The sequence below is a fragment of the Periplaneta americana genome, chromosome 6 (assembly GCF_040183065.1).
Source record: "Periplaneta americana isolate PAMFEO1 chromosome 6, P.americana_PAMFEO1_priV1, whole genome shotgun sequence".
NCBI classification, from domain to species: domain Eukaryota; kingdom Metazoa; phylum Arthropoda; class Insecta; order Blattodea; family Blattidae; genus Periplaneta; species Periplaneta americana.
This window is the reverse complement of record NC_091122.1, coordinates 40,401,014-40,422,252: the sequence shown is the minus strand read 5'-3', so window position 1 is coordinate 40,422,252 and position 21,239 is coordinate 40,401,014. Positions and strand designations below refer to the sequence as shown.

The 21,239-nt window shown below is 35.6% G+C and overlaps 1 protein-coding gene across 1 annotated transcript in view; it reads right to left on the bottom strand.

The window, feature by feature from the left end:
• Positions 1 to 2,517: 2,517 nt before the first annotated feature.
• Positions 2,518 to 21,239, bottom strand: part of SppL (signal peptide peptidase-like protein) — a 433,791-nt gene continuing 415,069 nt past the window's right edge. The window contains exon 13 of the transcript XR_011332483.1: positions 2,518 to 3,290. The gene's annotated coding sequence lies outside the window, so the exon portion shown is untranslated. The remainder of the gene's footprint in view (positions 3,291 to 21,239) is intronic.

The following is a 21,239-nucleotide window of genomic DNA, read 5'->3' as shown; positions in this document are numbered from 1 at the left end:
TGGGTGGACACCGGTCCCATGCACTGGCCGAAATTTCATGAGAAAATTTCTTACTTCATGACGACTCGAACCAGCGAGCATTCCGTAACGCGAGTCCTAGACAGGATGCCTTAGACCACGACGCCACGGCGTGGGACAAATATAATTATTGTACAACATAAATATTAAATAATAAATATCTAAAATACATTAATGGGGAGATTGCAACAATAAATAAATAAATAAATAAATAAATAAATAAATAAATAAATAAATGAGTGAATGAATGAATGAATGAATGGATGGATGAATGAATGAATGAATGAATGAATGAATGAATGAATGAATGAATGAATGAATGAATGAATGAATATGTAATCAACATACATTCCCAAGATAAACACTAGCTTGGATATAACGGTCTTGAAAAATTATGTTCTATTCGGACTCAAAACTCTTCCCTATAAACTGCACCGAAGTCTAATCATAGCACAAATTAAAGTATATATTCTACTAAAGATCCCCTATATAGCTACTGAATCAAAGGACTACGCCGATGACAGAGCGTTCTTCTTTCTCTTTATGATGATCCTGTCAAGAGCATGGGATAAACATGGAGTTTTATATTTTAATTAAGCCAGCTCGAAATGTTCTGACTAAAAGATTCGCTCCTCGGATCATTTTCTGAAGTCGGCCATTCTGTACGGTCGTTTTACATTATCATTCCCAGTCACAATGCAAATGGTGAAGTAACACTTTAAACTAGCTTCAATCTGGCTTATATGTTGTTCTCTTGTTAGAATCCAAGATGTTCTTTCTTCGCGGAATAACACTATTCTCTGAAAACTCATTTAATATAATATGTAATACGATAAAATAATAAATACGTATTCATACCTTATCCTATATATGGAATAGAAGGTTTTTATTGACGGTAACTTCAGTGTAAAAATCCTTAAGATAAATGGAAAAGAAATTTCCTTTGCCATTTTGCATTATTTCTTTCCATTTAACAGGAAATCGACTTTGTTTATAGAAAAAATTGCAACATCACGGTAAATTGAGTAGCACTTCCCAACGAATGAAAACGGCCCCTTTTCGCAGCAGTGAGAGCGGTTATGCAGTCATTGTCAACATCATTTTATAACATAAAATAATTATTTCTGGGGAACCTAAGTGCAAAGGAACAAAATGGTAGATGACTTTTCAATTCATACTATGCCAAGGAACCTTCCTTAAAAGGGTAGTCATTAAACACGTTCCATTCTGTTTATATTATAGTGTAAAATACTGGAAGTTGTTAAAATCGGAGAAATATTGTTCATACAAGATCAAACTTTTGCAAGGATTAAATGAAGACGATTTTGACAGAACCAATGAGTTTAGTGAAACCTTAACTGATGAGATAAATCAAAACTAATATTGGCGTTTAAATGGTAGCATCAATCGTATCTATTCTGGTCTCCTGAAAATGCACACGCACGCGCGCGCACACATACATACATACATACATACATACATACATACATACATACATACATACATACATACATACATACATACATACATACATACATACATACATACATACATACATACATAATTCCCAGAAAGTCAATGTGGGGAGGTTTAGAGGGGAAACAGCAAATCTGGTTCTTTTTTATTATATAAGTGAGTTTAAACTCTGATAATTGTCTACTGCTTTTGTTATGTTAATCCAGCTTGGAGAAGAACATTGGTTTCAGTAAGATGGTGTCTCTCACTTTTTGGGAAAGAAGAAATGGGTTTCGTGAACGAAATGTCATCCTGTAAATGGATCGGATGTAGAAGACATATTGAACAGGCGGGTAGAACTCTGTCCTCAACCCGCTGGATTTCTTCCTTGGGGACTAGTTAAGTCCAGAGTCTATATGATAAACCAAAAATCTTTCGAGACTCTTAGGAAATAATTAGAGGAGATGTAATAAATCGGTCCTGTGACTGAGAGAAAGACAATTAACATTTTCCGTTGTATACTGAAATATTTTTTGTCTGTGAAAAGTTTTCATTTCGAGAACTTTTTGTCAAGATTATAAAATATTTATATGTATGTTATAATTTAATCAGTAATTTATTCATTCATTCATTCATTCATTCATAGTGTTCTGCCCAATGGCAGATCTTTCACTATAAACCGAGGATACTCCAGTCTTTTCTATTTTCTGTCTTCCTCTTAGTCTCCTCATATGATCCATATATCTTAATGTCGTCTATCATCTGATATCTTTTTCTACCCCGAACTCTTCTCCCGTTCACCATTCCTTCCAGTGGATCCTTCAGAAGGCAGTTTCTTCTCAACTAGTGACACAGCCAATTCCTCAGGTAAAAAATATGGAAATAGTTTATACTCTCTAGGCTTAAAATTAACACATCCTGGCAAAACGTTCCTTTTCATACATACATTTTAATGCAGATTCGAAATAAATGTAGAAGTTAATATAAAGTGTTATTTATGAAAATATGGTTCTATCATGTTCTGTACACATGAATATTTTTCTTAAACTCGGAATGATATTATTTATTTTATATCATATATAATACATGTAGTAAAACTAGGAAATATTACAACATTATCAGTAATATTTCATACTTTTTTACGCTCTATATGCACACATACAGGGCGCTCGATTTAACATCTTACCGCTAAGTGGCTATGGCTATGCTATCGCTAAGTGAGAAATGTCTTTCTTACTGTGAAATAAATTTTTTCTTCGTCTGTCAGTAACCAATCACAACACTCTTTTAGAAAAACTGACAGCTTTTCTTTGTCTCCACGTGGAGGGAGAACAGACAGCAAGAAAATATCACTGAATGTGACAACTGTGTAGCATGGGACTGGGGGACGGGATGGGATGGTCAGAGATATTTGTGTAGGAAGTCGTAAGTGTGTGTCCTAAGAAGCCTCCGAACTGTACACGATGATAGTAAACGAACTATACCTTGCAAGAAATACATGATTTGCACTGTTCATATTACAGCAGACATCACTTACTGATGTGACAATGTGAAGAATACAAAGAAGATGGGACACTGGCAGCACTTCAGTTCTGTCAACGGCCGGTAAGAATATTACCATCTCTGCTGTGGTTTATCTGTCTACACGATGGACAAGAACAAAGGAATCGGGCATTTATCCTTAGTAGATCCCAAAGGGTTTTCTGTGGCTAAAGCTGTCCCTGGGGACGATCTTCAAGTCCCTCCCGCTGCCTCGCTGCCAACACCATCTCACATCGCTGCATCTACATTGCAGCATCACCGCCGATATTTAGTATCTGCGATAAAAAAAAATAAATAAAATCAGATTACAAAACAATCTCCTAACTATAAGTAGACCACTTCGTACACAGAATCAGAATGTGAACATCAAAGATTTAAACAAACAGCTTTAAAATATTCAGAGTAAAAAAAAAAAAAAATAGAGAACACTGACTCCACCATTCGATTTTTGCAGAAAATTAACACACTTTTCTGTTTAAATAAATTCATAGTCTTTCATTGCTCTTCGAGTTGCATGGGGTTTAATAATTTAATAAAAATACTAGCCTTGTAAATCAAACATGAAGACTATACCTTTCAAACTTCAGTATACTTTAGCCAGTCCATGAGCTAGAAGATGGCAGTCTCAACAACGCACTGGCCTTAACCTCCTTGCCAGTAGATATTCTTAAGGCTAATTCACACGGGGATAGTTTACAGGAGTCAAGTGCTTGGAGCAAGTCGACTTTCCTTCAACTTTCCCCGTATGATATGGTCGAGACATCAAGTTGTGACTTGGCAGTCAAGCAGAATTTGAGTTGACGACTCGTCAACTTTTGTGTCCACTTTCCCGTCACTTGACCAACTTGACTCCACCACTTCCCGCGTGTGAATGCGACCTTGTAGCAACTTGGCAAGTAGAAAGTTTGTAGTTTTAGGCCTATTGTCGAAGTAAATTAATAATTATTAATAATGAGCGCCCCTAAGTGGAATTCCAACAATATCATAAAGTTTTTGGAAGTGTATGAGAATTATGAACTTGTATGGAATATACGTGACAAAGAATACCTCAATAAAAACATGCGGGAATTATTATTCCAAAAACTAGTCAGTGAACTCATGGAACAAGGTTTCGAAAACATAGACGTAGAAGTGGTTCGAAAAAAGTTAAAAACCCTTAAAGCAGGACTCATTCTGAGATGCTTCCTGTATTCTGTAGGACCTTCTTCAGCTAATTCTTTCAACAAGGTATTAGATGCACTGTGCATAATTCTTCTACGAATCCATTTCTTAACCCATGTTCTCTTTTCCTTTTTTTCAAGAATATTTCGTAATTCATACAATAACAAGGCGCCAATTAGCTGCACACATGCTTGAATATGTGCTGGTGGCATCTTCAGTTTCACCAAACTAAAAATGCCAGTTCACTATTGATTGTTATTAACTATAACAGAACACAAGAATTCAAACACCACTACGAATACAACATTCAGCGCTCGCTTTTTTTCAAGCATGGTTTCAAGTTTAATGTCTCCGTGTGATCACAAATATAGCATCAAGTTTAGAGGCTTCAAGCACTGGACTCCTGTAAACTATCCCCATGTGTCTCGGGTTTTATGCTTGCTGGTTTACAAATAGACATAGCCGGATGGATTTAATATTTGCGATCAGAAAGGAAATGAAGATATTTTACATGAACATTAAATGGAACTAATACTGAGATATAAATCTATCAAAATAAATGGCTTTAACATGTTAACCGAATGTTCTCTTGATCTAATGCCAGACGAATACATGGCAGGACTATTTGTTCGAAGTTTGAGGTGGGTATGTGGTCGGTCCTTCAGACAAAGACGACACTCACAATGGATAAACAATCAAACTCTACTTCGAACTGCAAAGCAGGACTTTTATTTCGCCGCAGGATAAAACAGTAGTGTACGCCACGACTGATTGAGCACTAATTTTATTGTACACTAGAAGCTGTCAGTACTGTACATACCTAATCAATTACCGAGGAAATGTGGCAAATGTAAAAGTGGAAGGGTAAAACTGGGCTTTCTGCGTGTAACGCACTATATTGGGTTCTTAAAATGTTTAGGTGAATAATGTTAGACTAGAACATTCATACATACATTCGTATAACTTTGAAGCACTGGACTTGATAGAAAAATCTCACAGAACTTACGAAGATTTATTTCGACAGAAATTCTTAGAGAGCGGAAGGAACATCACAATGTTTCAAATACCTGTTGTTCCTTTGCACAGGATACAGGTTGGGAGTTCACTGCGACTGCCCCCAGGTGTGCGTTTGTGTGTGTGTATGTAAGAGAGAGAGAGACAGAGAGAGAGAACGCCCCTCCTTACTTCACGAGGTGGGACGAGTTTTGTGTGGGGAACAATGAACACAGAGGTAAGGAGATAGGGAACCAGGTCAGAATAAACTTTGCAGGTAGGGAGCTCAACTGAAGGATCCTTCATTCCAAGAAATCTCCCGACAAAGTAGGCCTATAATGAAATGGAGTTGAAGCTGGGAGCACATTATTAGCCGAATTCAAAGATAAATAAAGTCTGCAAAAATTTCAGAGGAAAATGGAGGACGATTAAAAAAAAGATATGAAAATCTAATGTTGGAAGATATTGTGAAATTTGCAAGAAACTGGTATTTAAAATAAATTTGTATACCGGTACCAGAAAAAATGAGAAAACAGTATGGAACACTGCTTTGTAACTTTCATCTATTTTTAATTCAGTGAAAAAAATCTCTATATACAGAAGTTACAGGTAGAGAAGAAAGGGATATTTAAAAAAACGTTTTCGAAAACTGTGTTTTTTTTTTTTTTCATTTATAGAGAATGTGCTAAGGATCAGGCCTAGTGACACCATGTACTTATTTTTCCATTTTTAGATTCCTCAGGACTGAAAACATGTACAGTACAAAAACATCAGTATTTTATCGTAGAGCAAATTTGTGGTAAAAGGGTTCGATTACGCATTACCGTGCCCTGTCACTTTTTTGTGGCCTTCCAAGCGATCTTTTCCTTCTGATAAAGAAAGCTCACCAAATAATAATGGATTTTCACAACAATTTTTCCCCCCATACGTTCCATTTGAAATAAGAAATCTCCCTATAAATTTCTACATCCGGAGAAGGCCTAGCCTTTGAGATATGATTTTTCAAGGTAATCATTTGACACTCATATAAGTCTATCCCCTTGCCATCGTGAAAGAAAAAGTGTTTAAGGCCCCAAATGTTTATTCATTGCCCTCAAAATCGAGGAAGCTTATGAAAACTCACCTCTTCAAGTTGTTTTAAGAAGTAGTACTTTTCATCTGTCAGCGATCATAGCATTCTTTTGGTAGACTCGTAGACCAGCTCCGACTGATCAGCTTCTTCACGTTTATGGCTTTAGTCCTTGGAATAATTTCATTCGGGAGTTATCTGATATTGTTTTCCTGCTTGGCACGAATATTATATTGCTTCAGAGAGATAATGTGATAAAACTTCAGTCCTCAACGCATAATCAGCTTTCCATCTCCTAGGTATGCAAATACATTCAAATCCGGTTATAGTGAACATTCGGCTATAGTGAACCTAAATCGTTGATCCCGACCGCATACATTAAAAAGTACAATAATATTTCCGTTTATAGTGAACCATCGCTTCGGTTATAGTGAACCTTGTATCCTGACAAATTCTTATTTGAAGTCAGACCTTCTTGTATAAAATTGAAAGAATGTGTTGAGAACAACATTCTAAGTTTCTTACTCCTTTAGTCAAAGGACAAAGATAGGATTAGTGATTCCTAGACAATGAGCTGTGAGTTACTGTAAATCCAAACGCTTGACGACCTTGCCTCACTCCATTGTCGAAGGGTTGACATTCTCTTCTCAGGCACTCTACTTTACTGTTATTTCTAATCCTCCGCTGTCAAAGGGTTGCCTTTTGTTCTCAGAAACATTTCCATTATGATGGCTAGCAACGAAACAACGGAAAATGAAATTGCCTTCTTTTATTAAAAGGGGACGGATATTATGTCCAGAACATAAATGAAGGTTAGATTTCGATGACTTTCAAACTCCATCAACCCTCTCCCAGTTTCCATTAAGTGACCTGGGAAATTCCAAGCTGAGTACGCAGTCACACTATAACAGCGTTTGTCATTTCTACCTGATCACCTGTTTCTAGTGTTCCAACAGTGAATGTACTGTATAAAAATGTCGAAGCGTAAAGTGTTTTCTTTGGAAGATAAGACGAATATTATAAGTGACATTGAACGTGGTCTGTCGCAAGCGAACGTGGGTCGACAGCATAGTTTAAGTAAATTGACTGTGAGTAACAGTATACAGTGTAATCCATTCCACAAAACTGAAAACAATTTAATTCATTTCTATCATTTAAGGTTAGGGGAGAGACACTTCGGATATAGTGAACGAAATATGCAAGTCCGCAGAGGTTCACTATATCCGGAGTTGACTGTATGTTCAAATATGGCTGGCTAAAGCCGGGTACCTTGATAACAAACCTGATAAATCCATCACTCTTGTAGAATTCTGTTTTCACGTTAATGTACGGAACTCCTCTAAGGCTGACTGTGACAAACTTATTTTTTTTTAATGTTCGTGGTGCAAAGTTCCACCACAGTCTACTATATACAGTCACGAAGCTTGAGTTTTGAGGGTGCTAGAAACAGTAGACTGTGACGGTTCTATTTTGCATTGCCTGTAATGAGGCGATATTAGCGATCCTAGTGGTGAACAACTATCTAATGTTTGCATATTTACTACGTATTGAGCTTCGCGACTGTGGTTCCACTGTGTTTTGAGCATTTTTACGATTTCCACTACTGTGATCAGTACAGTGAGTAATTTCAGGTATGCTTACATTTCCTTATCATTTCTTCATAGACTACTCTATAGTCAATTTCATGAATATTACGTATCTGGTATGTTATTTTCATAACTTATATTATTTAAGGAAGTTTTTACATTACGGTTTGTAGCTAGATGAGATTTTTATTGCCTCATATGTCTAGCATTAGCTGTTATAGCTCTTGATTGAAGAATTTGAAAAAAATCATCTCGAAAACTAGCCTTTCTCCAGATGTAGAATTTTTTTAGGGAGGTTTCTTATTTCAAATGGGACGTAATCGTTGGGAAAATCCATTATCACTTGGTGAGCATTCCTTGCGAGAGTGTAACGGAGTTTTTTCTTTTAGATTTTACTAATCCTGTCAATTCTGTTGATGTGCTGTAACGAATTCGTCCTATATACTAACTTATGCATTTTGTGATTTGTTTAAATTTTTTTGTAATATTTAAATTACTCTTCTCGTCTAGCAATGTGTAATCTGCGGTTTATCTGAGAAATTTCATCTTGACTGAAGTGATTCGTTGTGCACCCTACTTCCTTATCGACCCGCTTCACATGGTCAAACACATACGTATTTTTTGGCATTTGCCCTATTTCAGATCCACATTTGTTGAGGTGACCTTATTATGGTAATGACCTGTGAAGGAACAATATAATCATGTTAGTACATGATATTAACGAAAATTTCACAATTCCACTATTTTCCGTTTCTGTAATATATCGCTGGCTCAATATTACAAGGTTCTATGTCTATGTCAGAAATATTACTACATACACCCTTGTAACGTTTAGCCAGCGATATACTGCAGATTCCGGTAAAATCTTATGACGTAGGAAGAACAATTCTATTGTACGAAACATATTCCAGCGACAGAAATAGAAGTTTTAGCGGAGAAAATTTCGTAATCACTCTCATTAGTTCATTACATACCGCAATACCGGAAAATGAGGTAAATTCATTGGCTTGGAGTGTATCATATTACACTGTCTGTAAGCTAGCATGCATATTTAATGTAGTGTTTGATTTTGAATAGACCACAATATACTCATATATCCAAAGTCTTACCCAATTGAAATTGTTTTTTTTTTTTTTTTTTTTTTTTTTCGGAAAATGTATTATGTGTCTTTCACGTGTCAAATTTTTTATTACCTTGTTAACATGTTTCGGCCTACTATTGGCCATCTTCAGAACTGGTTGTTGCTGGTCTTGTAGCCTTTTGTTTTGTTTCCTGTGGGGGTGTGTTTGTGTAGTGTAATGTAGAGTCAAAGAGTGTATGAGTTCTGAAATTTAGTTGTGTGTTGAGAATTTCATTTGGATGTGTTTTTGTGTGTCTGTATATTTCATATTGCTCTGTGTGTTTAGTTTCTGGCTACACATCCAACCAAAAAGCCAGAAACTAAACACATTAGAACAATAGCCTACGAAATATACAGACACACAAAAACACATCCAAATGAAATTCTCAACACACAACTCATTTTCAGAACACACACTCTTTGACTCAACATTACACTACACAAACACACCCCCACGGGAAACAAAAGAAAATAGGTGACAAGACCAGCAACAACCAGTTCTGAAGATGGCCAATACCAGGCCGAAACATGTTAGCAAGGTAATTTAAAATTTAACACGTGAAAGACACATAATACGTTTTCCGAAGTGATATAGTGTTAAAAGTTGTGTAATCAAAATTTTTTTGCTAAATTTATTTATATTCGCTTTAACATCTAGATCACATCACGTATGTAATATCTTTGGGTGTATCAGTAGGCCGTGGACTATTGTTATGATTCTCTTTCTATTGCCATATGTTAGATATGGCCCGTGCTCATTTTTAACTGATTTCAATTTTATTAATGATTATGACATGGAAGGACACAGTGTAGAACAATGGAAGATAAATGCATTACTTACTTACTGGCTTTTAAGGAACCCAAAGGTTCATTGCCGCCCTCACATAAGCCCGCCATTGGTCCCTATCCTGAGCAACATTAATCCAGTCTCTACCATCATATCCCACCTCCCTCAAATCCATTTTAATATTATCTTCCCATCTACGTCTCGGCCTCCCCAAAGGTCTTTTTCCCTCCGGCCTCCCAACTAACACTCTATATGCATTTCTGGATTCGCCCATACGTGCTACATGCCCTGCCCATCTCAAACGTCTGGATTTTATGTTCATAATTATGCTAGGTGAAGAATACAATGCGTGCAGTTCTGTGTTGTGTAACTTTCTCCATTCTCCTGTAACTTCATCCCTCTTAGCCCCAAATATCTTCCTAAGCACCTTATCCTCAAACACCCTTAACCTATGTTCCTCTCTCAAAGTGAGAGTCCAAGTTTCACAACCATACAGAACAACCGGTAATATAACTGTTTTATAAATTCTAACTTTAAGATTTTTTGACAACAGACTGGATGATAAAAGCTTCTCAACCGAATAATAACAGGCATTTCCCATATTTATTCTGTGTTTAATTTCCTCCCGAGTATCATTTATATTTGATACTGTTGCTCCCAGATATTTGAAAGTTTTCCACCTCTTTAGAGGATAAATTTCCAATTTTTATATTTTCATTTCGTACAATATTCTCTTCACGAGACATAATCATATACTTTGTCTTTTCGGGATTTACTTCCAAACCTATTTCTTTACTTGCTTCAAGTAAAATTCCCGTATTTTCCCTAATCGTTTGTGGATTTTCTCCTAACATATTCACGTCATCCGCATAGACAAGCAGCTGATGTAACCCGTTCAATTCCAAACCCTCTCTGTTATCCTGGACTTTCCTAATGGCATATTCTAGAGTAAAGTTAAAAAGTAAACGTGATAGTTCATCTCCTTGCTTTAGCCCGCAGTGAATTGGAAACGCATCTGACAGAAACTGACCTATACGGTCTATGCTAGATAAATGCATTAGTCATTTGAATTATGTAAAGAGTAAGAATATAGTGTAAAGGTAGTAAATTAATTAGTGAAGTGATGTAAATAGCAAAGTCAGCGAGGAGTCTGAATTAACTATGTTACATATCAGTAAGGAGTAAGAATTAGTAAAGTAAGGAATATAGCATCAAGTGGGGCAGAGAATACGAAAAAAGATTTTTTATGTAATACGAGTATAACAAGTAAAAGATAGAAACGGTAATGAAAAGTATGTATAGTGAATTATTTGTTCGAATCTTAAAGGCGGACGATGCCTTCTACATTCGTTTTCTTTCCTGTTTGCACCTAAGCTGACGCCAACTCGAAGCCTAAATTGACGCCGCGTTGAAGGCAAGCGGATATGAAAATGATTTCATCACTCCATTTCTTGGCTCATATGTAGGATTGCCTATTTGTAGCCACGACGTTGACACGACAATATTTTTCATACACTTTGTCCCCCACGGATTAGCGACTAAAATCCTGTCTTCAATAAAGAAGAAATTCTCAGAAGAATTAGTGACTCCAACTTCCTGTGAGTTTATATAATTCTCAAGAAAATTGCGAGGAGATTAGGAAATGTTAGGAATTTTTAACGGAGTCACAGCAAGAATCTTTCGCACAACACTTTCAGGCAAAGTTATAATTCATACCAGTGGTATGAATTTTGTCAAGGGGTGGGTCATTATAAAAATTGTTTACAATTTACATGTTGGTACTTTAAATTTTGTGTATTAATGTTATTATTATTACTATTATTATTATTATTATTATTATTATTGTCCGTAACAAGTCTATGTTACATATATACATAGGCCAAATAGAAATGATCGGGACGAAATTTAAATACAAACTGGTGAGCCTTTCATACCGGAACCCACACTTTCTGAAGTCAAAATTGCGATAGAAAATCTGAAAAAGTACAAGTCTCCAGGTATTAATCAAATTCCAGCAGAATTAATACAAGAGGGTGGAAGGGCATTATCTAGCGAAATCTATAAACTTGTACTTGCAATTTGGGAAAAGGAAATTGTACCAGAACAATGGAATGTGTCCATAATCGTACCTATTTTTAAGAAGGGGGACAAGACTAACTGTAGTAACTTTCGAGGAATATCACTTTTGTTGACGTCGTACAAAATTGTGTCGAATATCCTTTTGAGAAGATTAACTCCATATGTAGATGAAATTATTGGGGATCATCAGTGTGGTTTTAGGCGTAATAGATCGACTATTGATCAGATTTTTTGTATTCGACAGATATTGGAGAAAAAAATGGGAGTATAAGGGTACAGTACATCAGTTATTCATAGATTTAAAAAAGGCGTATGACTCGGTTAAGAGAGAAGTTTTATATAATATTCTTATTGAATTTGATATTCCCAAGAAACTAGGTCGATTAATTAAAATGTGTCTTAGTGAAACTTACAGCAGAGTCCGTATAGGCCAGTTTCTATCTGATGCTTTTCCAATTCACTGCGGGCTAACGCAGGGAGATGCACTATCACATTTACTTTTTAACTTCGCTCTAGAATATGCCATTAGGAAAGTTCAGGATAATAGGGTTTGGAGTTGAATGGGTTACATCAGCTTCTTGTCTATGCGGATGACGTGAATATGCTAGGGGAAAATCCACAAACGATTAGGGAAAACGCGGAAATTCTAGTTGAAGCAATTAAAGCGATGGGATTGGAAGTAAATCCCGAAAAGACTAAGTATATGATTATGTCTCGTGACCAGAATATTGTACGAAATGGAACTATAAAAATTGGAGATTTATCTTTCGAAGAGGTGGAAAAATTCAAATATCTTGGAGCAACAGTAACAAATATAAATGACACTCGGGAGGAAATTAAACGCAGAATAAATATGGGAAATGCGTGTTATTATTCGGTTGACAAGCTTTTGTCATCTAGTCTGCTGTCAAAAAATCTGAAAGTTAGAATTTATAAAACAGTTATATTACCGGTTGTTCTGTATGGTTGTGAAACTTGGACTCTCACTTTGAGAGAGGAACAGAGATTAAGAGTATTTGAGAATAAGGTTCTTAGGAAAATATTTGGGGCTAAGAGGGATGAAGTTACAGGAGAATGGAGAAAGGTACACAACGCAGAGCTGCACGCATTGTATTCTTCACCTGGCATAATTAGGAACATAAAATCCAGACGTTTGAGATGGGCAGGGAATGTAGCACGTATGGGCGAATCCAGAAATGCATATAGATTGTTAGTTGGGAGGCCGGAGGGAAAAAGACCTTTAGGGAGGCCGACACAAGTGGGAAGATAATATTAAAATGAATTTGAGGGAAGTGGGATATGATGGTAGAGACTAGATTAATCTAGCTCAGGATAGGGACCAATGGCGGGCTTATGTGAGGGCGGCAATGAACCTCCGGGTTCCTTAAAAGCAAGTAAGTAAGTAAGTAAGTAAGTAAGTAAGTAAGTAAGTAAGTAAGTAAGTAAGTAAGTAAGTAAGTAAGTAACATGTCTATGTCGTTGTCAATTTTATCCATTGGGCTATCTACCATTTGAGTCTTCACTGTAATTGAATTTATTAAACACAGTTGCAAGAGATTATAATATGACCGCTTCTGTAAAAAAAGTCGAAAGTTATGGCGTTTAAAGGTAAATATCCAATAAGGAGTAAAATCTGTATTGAAAACATAATTCTAGAACAAGTGAACACATTTAACCGTCTTTCATATGAAAAAGAAAAGGATATCGATTCTAAAATAACTGATTTTGTAAAAGTTATCGGCATTATTAATTCAGTTTTCAAACCTAATTTAGTACATAAACATACAAGATTAAAGATGTACAACATTTTAGCACGATCTACTTTAGTCTATGGATCAGAAGCATTCCACTTCAATTATCTATATCAAACAATCTTGATACGTGACTAATCACGATCTCATACAGCAAAAGCTATATCATTACCTAAATAATATAAACAAGATAAATGATAGAAAAGTTTTAATTAAGGATGATGAAATAAACTTGAATGATTTTGAAATGTACAATTATTGAAAGTACAATGTTGGCAAACAAAGAAACAAATGCTAGGGAAGTAATAAAAACAAATGTTAAGGAGTGATGAAAACTGTAGGATAAGGAACCATGATTGGTTGAAACATATGGTTTCGTACCGTTTTATTGGTCAATATCAGTATAACGTAGTAAAAGTGTAATAGTCAAAATAAAGCTAACAGAATATAAATCTAGATATTAATAAATGTGAACTCAACATTTCATTTTTTTCGTACGCCTTGTTTGAGAGACAAAGCGACAGAAAAATGTCGCAATCCTCTGTATGTCCTGTAAAAAAAGAATAATTATCCCTTAGTAACTGCAATTATGTAGCGTTGACGGAGTAATAATTACAACGAATAGATGATACTAACTGATGAGGATCTGCAATGTCACTGAACACATACGTCCACTTACAATGTTGTAAGATTACCTAGCAATAAAATAACTGCTGTCGTTCAGGTACTATTGTTGTATACAAAATGTTTCACAATTAAAGACCTCTCCAGAAAAAAGGATGTAGGCCTAACGTCAAATTAAAGAAATATGTAACTTAGATGGAAATAGTAATATGCGTTACAAGAGCGGTATGTTGAAGTTTTCATGTTCGAGGAAAAGTTTGAAAAAGCGAAACGTAGTTGAGCTTTTTTAATTTCCGAGAATTGAAAGAAAACATACCGCTCGTGTATCGTACATTATTTTGTGCGAAGATCGTTCATTACATACCTGAAAGAGGAATTTCTAATTAGTTGCAATGAAATCTCCATCTTGGTTTCTGTTCAATGACGGCAAATTTGCAAAACAAAAATATCCATCTTCAACATTGTTGCTTTAAAATGTTTTCTGTGTTTACTATACTCTAGCAGGCCGTGATATACGTCTGTCTTTTTTTTCCCCCAGTCTATGATGAGTCTGGAATCTTGTTGATTTTTTCACGGCTTCCTTAATGTTACTTGCATCACGAATGCAGTAACTTTAGTGCAGTTGTAGAGTTTACTTAATTTTTGCAAATATTTAAAAACAATAATTAACAGTGCAATTTAGGTGAAATTGCAGTGGTAAGTTTCCAATTTATAATTGTTACTATATTGAACGTCTCTAAAAATAATATGTTAAAAGCCTAAAGCAGTAAAATCAATATGTCACTTAAGCGGTAAGAAGAGGGAAATTGTTATGTGTGTTAGATTGGGAATACTGAATGTGGAATTTTACACTTTCCGCGGATTGGTTTCGTGCGGAAACCAAGCAAATACGCACGATCTCGCACAAAAGTAATTTTAAAGCATTCATTTGTAACAATAACTTACTGCATCCAATATCTGAACAAACTTGTATTATTAATCGAATGGTTCTGCTTGTAAATATAGGCCTAGCGAAATATGCCCCTGAAATTATTTTCCTTTCTCCTGAAAAGTGCATTATAGATTTGTTGGTAACATCCTTATTCCGGGAGGGGGGAGGAGGTCTTTAATTTATAGGTACAAACTGCAGGGGTGACTATACTATACTGTTTTCGCTGTAAGAAAAAATCCTAATGTAAACACAAGCACGTTGCTGTCATACCCGTGATTGGCTCCGAGTCGAAACACTCACACGACGCAGGAAAATATAGTTCCGTATTTGGAAACTATAATCTTGCATTATTTGAAAATAAAAAATTGAATTTTAGTTGTTAAATGCGATGAAAAATATAACTTCACTTATATGTAAAATGCTATGTAAAAGAAAAGCTACTTTTATATTTTGTTATTTACTATGAACGCGGATGAATACCAACAGTAATACCGAGGTAGTCTGTTCTTGTAACAAGCTGGCGTCATTTGAGCTCGTAGTTGTTCACATAAGCACGTGTACTGATGTATGGCTTCTGGATCCTGAAAGGAATAACTCCTTTGTCCGTTAGTGATTGACCTTACACATAAGTTTAAATAATTTAATTGCAGTAATTATAAAGTAAAAGTTTCCTAAGCAAACTAATGGATAGTAGTGAGGTTATGTCTACTTGAGGAGTAACGGGAAATGTTTAACATGAAACAGAATGTACAACAGTGGGCGGGATCACGTACTGAGAATCTATGACCCCAAGCTGCAGCCAATGAAGCCTCACTTCAGTCACGTGCTATTGTTTATAACAGGATTTTTCTTACAGCGAAAAATTATAGTAGCCATGTTTTAAAGCAGTGGTCGTCAGCACTCGCTGAAATGTGCAAAGGGTAAGCGGTGCCGTCCCGTGTGCCGTCCCGTGCAGCAGGAAGAGGTAGAGAGCATACCCGCTAACAGCTACGAGTGCACCATGGAACAATTTGTTTTCCGCGGGTAAGAGACGCTAGAACCAGGGTGCTCTGTGCTGAGGACCGCTGCTTTTAAGCGACGAAACAGGAAGTAGTTCTAAAAGAGAGGGGTGAGTGTGGGCTAGAAGGGTAGCTTGTACAGCGTTGCGACATTGCGCTGGAACGTAACTTTTCACTGGAGTTTATAATGCAAAAATTCATCTGCTAGGGACAAACTGGCAACACAGTACAAACTGCACGCTGTGCGATGTTCTGTTTTTCGGCGGGAAAATGTACAGTATCTACCAAAAAGTAATTGGGCACTGTTTTTGCCCCTTTGGAACATCGTGGTACCACCTCTTGTTGCTGTCACAGCAGCCACCCTGTCAGGCATGTTCTCCACTAGTTTGTGTAGGATATCCACTAGAATGCGTCACCATTCCTCTTGCAATATGGCTCTGAGTTGGACAATGGAAGTTGGCCGCATTTCCAGAAACCTCAATCGCCGGTCCAATTCGTCCCAAAGGTGCTCAATGTGATTGAGATCAGGACTCTGTGCAGGCCAGTCCAACCGGTGAACATTATTGTCTGCATACCACTGCATAGTAGCCACCGAAACATGGCATCTAGCACGTAAAATCCTGGGTGCCCAATTACTTTTTGGTAGATAGCGTATGTTCTAATACGTAGTTGCTTTCGTGTGCTGTATCATTGCCGCTATTAAAGTGTAAATCGTAAGCATTTCAAATACTGCATTTCTTTGCTGTGAAATAGTATTTCAAAGAGTGTATACATACATTTGGGACACTCTGTATTTACATTTTAAATGTTATTAAATATGTAAATATGTATAGAATACCTCAATTTAATCCTAATCTAAATTTATCTGAGTTTCTAAAATGTTTTAAAAGTTGGATTCCCTTAAGTAGCCATGGCACATAATATAAGAAGTGAATTTCATTCAGTAACATACTTGATACTGTCAGAAAATGGACAAAATAAATGTATGTTACTTTTTTATAATATGACTGTTCATTTTCATTTTCTTGTCATCTTATTCAATAAAACTTAACAGTGGTTACTATATTATCTGCAGTTGGTGCAATTATTTACGTAATCCAAAAGAAGACTGCTATTTGATACACAATGGAATGAATGACCACAGATTGTGTAACTCCTTGTACGTTGCCACGGGAATTTTTTAGATATATTATAGTCATTAAAATGTTTCGGAAAACGTAAAATATTATCCACAAACTATATACTTGACTTTCCCGACGTAAATAGTATTTAGACATGACCTTCATTGATTTAGTGATGATGAAAACAAGGATATGGTTTGCAAAGAAAGATCAAGGAGACTTGCGAACGAAATATAAAGAAGTAATACTTATAAAGTAATTTGTAAAAGAAAGCGTATGTATTGGATTTTAGATACATCTGGTACATAAAATTTATTGAATGTATAACCCCATTTTCACATATAAAAATTCCGTTTTTAGAATTTACAAATCATGTTATTTATTCTCTTATATTTAATCTGGTTTCAGCTTACGTAGCTGGCCAGCTATGATGTTACTACGTTTGGTCTGGCGATATACTTTATGAAATTTACAAGCCTGGGATATTCCTCGTAAGGCGAAGATAATGAGTTAACGATGGAAAATTTATGGAATTATGATAGGGAAATAAGCAGCATTCTGGAAAAACACACCTCAATATCATTTCTGTTCTCCGAAAATACCAACTCGCCTGAAGTGATATAGGACTATTCCTAGTAAGTCAATGCAATAGTAATTAATGTATTCATCTACTATGTTACAAAGCATTTATAAAATATGTGAGGAAAACTGATAGACTACAAAGAAAACTACTATTAATTAGTATTAATATAGAAATAATAAATAACAGAATAAAATATCTCGAAGCTATATTGAAAAATAATAAAATCATACATTAATTAACCTTCAACGTATACCAGAGAATATTCTTCAAAAATATATTTAAATCACGAACCAATAATATACACATCCATGGACCGTCCCGTATGAAGACTGATATATTAGATAAAATAAAAATCACTTTTAGTCTAAACAGACCAAATGGTTTAAACCGCAACTAAGTACAAGAATTAACCTCTCACCTGTATGTATTTTCAATGTCACATGATGTGAAAACTTAACGAAGAATATGAAGGGCTTAGATTAATATTAAAATGAAGATAAGGCATGTGCTGTACAGTATTCAATCACAGCTGATAAGTAAGTAGGTAGACAGACAGACAGACAGACAGACAGTCAGTCAGTCAGGCAGGCAGGCAGGCAGGCAGGCAGATAGATAGATAGATAGATAGATAGATAGATAGATAGATAGATAGATAGATAGATAGATAGATAGATAGATAGATAGATAGATAGATAGATAGATAGATAGATATATAGATAGATATATAGATAGATATATAGATAGATATATAGATAGATATATAGATGGATGGATGGATGGATGGATGGATGGATGGATAGATAGATAGATAGATAGATAGATAGATAGATAGATAGATAGATAGATAGATAGATAGATAGATAGATAGATAGATAGATAGATAGATAGATAGATAGATAGATAGATAGATAGATAGATAGATAGATAGATAGATAGATAGATAGATAGATAGATAGATAGATAGATAGATAGATAGATAGATAGATAGATAGATAGATAGATAGATAGATAGATAGATAGATAGATAGATAGATAGATAGATAGATAGATAGATAGATAGATAGATAGATAGATAGATAGATAGATAGATAGATAGATAGATAGATAGATAGATAGATAGATAGATAGATAGATAGATAGATAGATAGATAGATAGATAGATAGATAGATAGATAGATAGATAGATAGATAGATAGATAGATAGATACAGATAAATTAAATAAGTAAGTAAACAAATAAATAAGTAAATAACTAAATATGTAAATAAATAAAATAAATAAATAAATAAACAGAGAAAGATACAAACAAATAAATAAGTAAATAACTAAGTAAGTAAAGAAATAAATAAATAATTAAATAGACAAACAGACAAAGATAGACAAAAAATACATTAAATAAATAAATACATTAATTAATTAATTAAAATAAAGAATAAGTAAGCGATACGGTAGTTTATGAAAAGAGAAGAAAAATATAACTTCCTAACTTTCAAAATACAAATATTAAGTAACTTACTAAAACAAATGCTCTTTCTTAAAATTAATCCCCTTTGCTTTTAAATCTGAGTTTTAGAAAACGCAAATAACAATAAGAATTAAGTATGTTCTTGAATGCACAGACAATATGAATAAACAAATATTCATCTACCTGCCGAATTTTGAAAAATGAAAGTCACTTTTGCAAATTTTCCAGACAGTTAACTATAGCATAGGCCCTATATTCTGAATATAAAACCGGATCCTACTGATTATTAAATTCCATTACCTGACAGTATAAGTAAATACTATATATTGTAGTCTCACATTAACAAAAGCATCAGGCTGACCTTACGCCTCTGCTTGTCTACAAATCTGAAGAGTGTTTCCTTTCAGTGTAATCACACAAAGTGTATAACGCCTGTGGTGAAGTAGTAATAGTCTCGCTAGGCTAGATGTTCACGCCACGTCCTCTACGCAGTATAATAGTATCAAAATGAAAAATACTACCATTGTATCCGACAAAAAAAGCTTTTCGTTTCCTATGCAAAGTAGAAGAACAAAAACTCTTCATTAGTGAGCAACTTCTCACCTAGACTGCAAGAAAGAGAATCTGCTCATTGTTCTCCTTACATCTACCCACAGCTGTTTTCACTACTCCTTGTATGGGCAAGACTACATGTTCGTGTGATACAAGGTCGGGTTCCAGCGTATTAATCTTACAACTTCACGACGTTCAGAATCAAAAGCTGTAGCAAAAACTTTCCGTTAACTATTTACGATTTGTTTAGGCCAGTCCGGAAAATTCCATTGACTTTTACTTACATAATAAATGTAAAGAAAAATGCAAATACATTTTTATTTAAAACGGAGAAGCCTTTTCGAATCCTGGCGACGTGTACATCCTACTGTACGTCTCTGGAACTTCGTTATCTGTTTCTACAGCATCGGATCGAAAACTCTGAAGCAGTACGACGGGGATGCATAAGAAACAGTTCATGAACGATCTTAGTTTACTCAGCGTGATTCTGGCTGCAGTGTATAGTGAGGGTCACGTAAGAACAGTTCCCAAACAGCAAATATTGCCGTCTTGTCAGTGTTGCCAACTGTTACCAGATATCACACGATCCTACGTACAGATGCCTCAAACTAGGAAGCTGCCTGGAGAGGGGAAGTAGTAGAGCTAACGGAGGGGGCCCACCTAGGCTCCGATACCCAGGTATAGTCATATTATCTGAAAAGTTGACCTCTTGACAATGTATTCAAGATGTACCCTCCCTATGCAGCCTTCTCAACTGTTATTAGAAGTGAGCTGTACCGTTCTAGTCCACAGTGCACAGCAGTAGGCGGACAGTGGTAGGGGAGAAGTGCTCTATGCGCCTGCGCGAACGAGACAGCTTGCTAGTTTGAGGCATCTGTACTAAATGATTTATTTATTTACCGTACTTTATGTTGGAAGGTTATTCTAAATAACTCAATAATTTGTAACATATTGTAAATTTTTATACTGAACAACAATGTAATTTTATTATTTCAACAATTACTCTTCACTTTCTACAATTTAATTCCACTCCCGTCAACAATGGGATTTGCTCTCCACACAGTAACACAGTATTCGTTAGTGCACTCCACAGACGACAATGACAATTTACTTGGACTATTACGAACAACAATGAACTGTTAATCTTAACTAATATTCACAAAGCACTATTTACAACACAGAACTGTCAGTTCTCAGTTCACAACTCGTTTGTCTTGGATAGTTCTTCTAGTTCAATCACTCGCTTTCACAGAATCTCGAACCCCAGACCTTCAGAGACGATCCGCTGAACGTCGAACTCAGGTCCCCCAACTGCGGTCCACTGCACTCAAACTCCGGGCTTCAGGCTCCACAGTTACGGACACAACTCAAGTCGCGCTCTGGTCTCGAAGCTGGCTTCACTGCT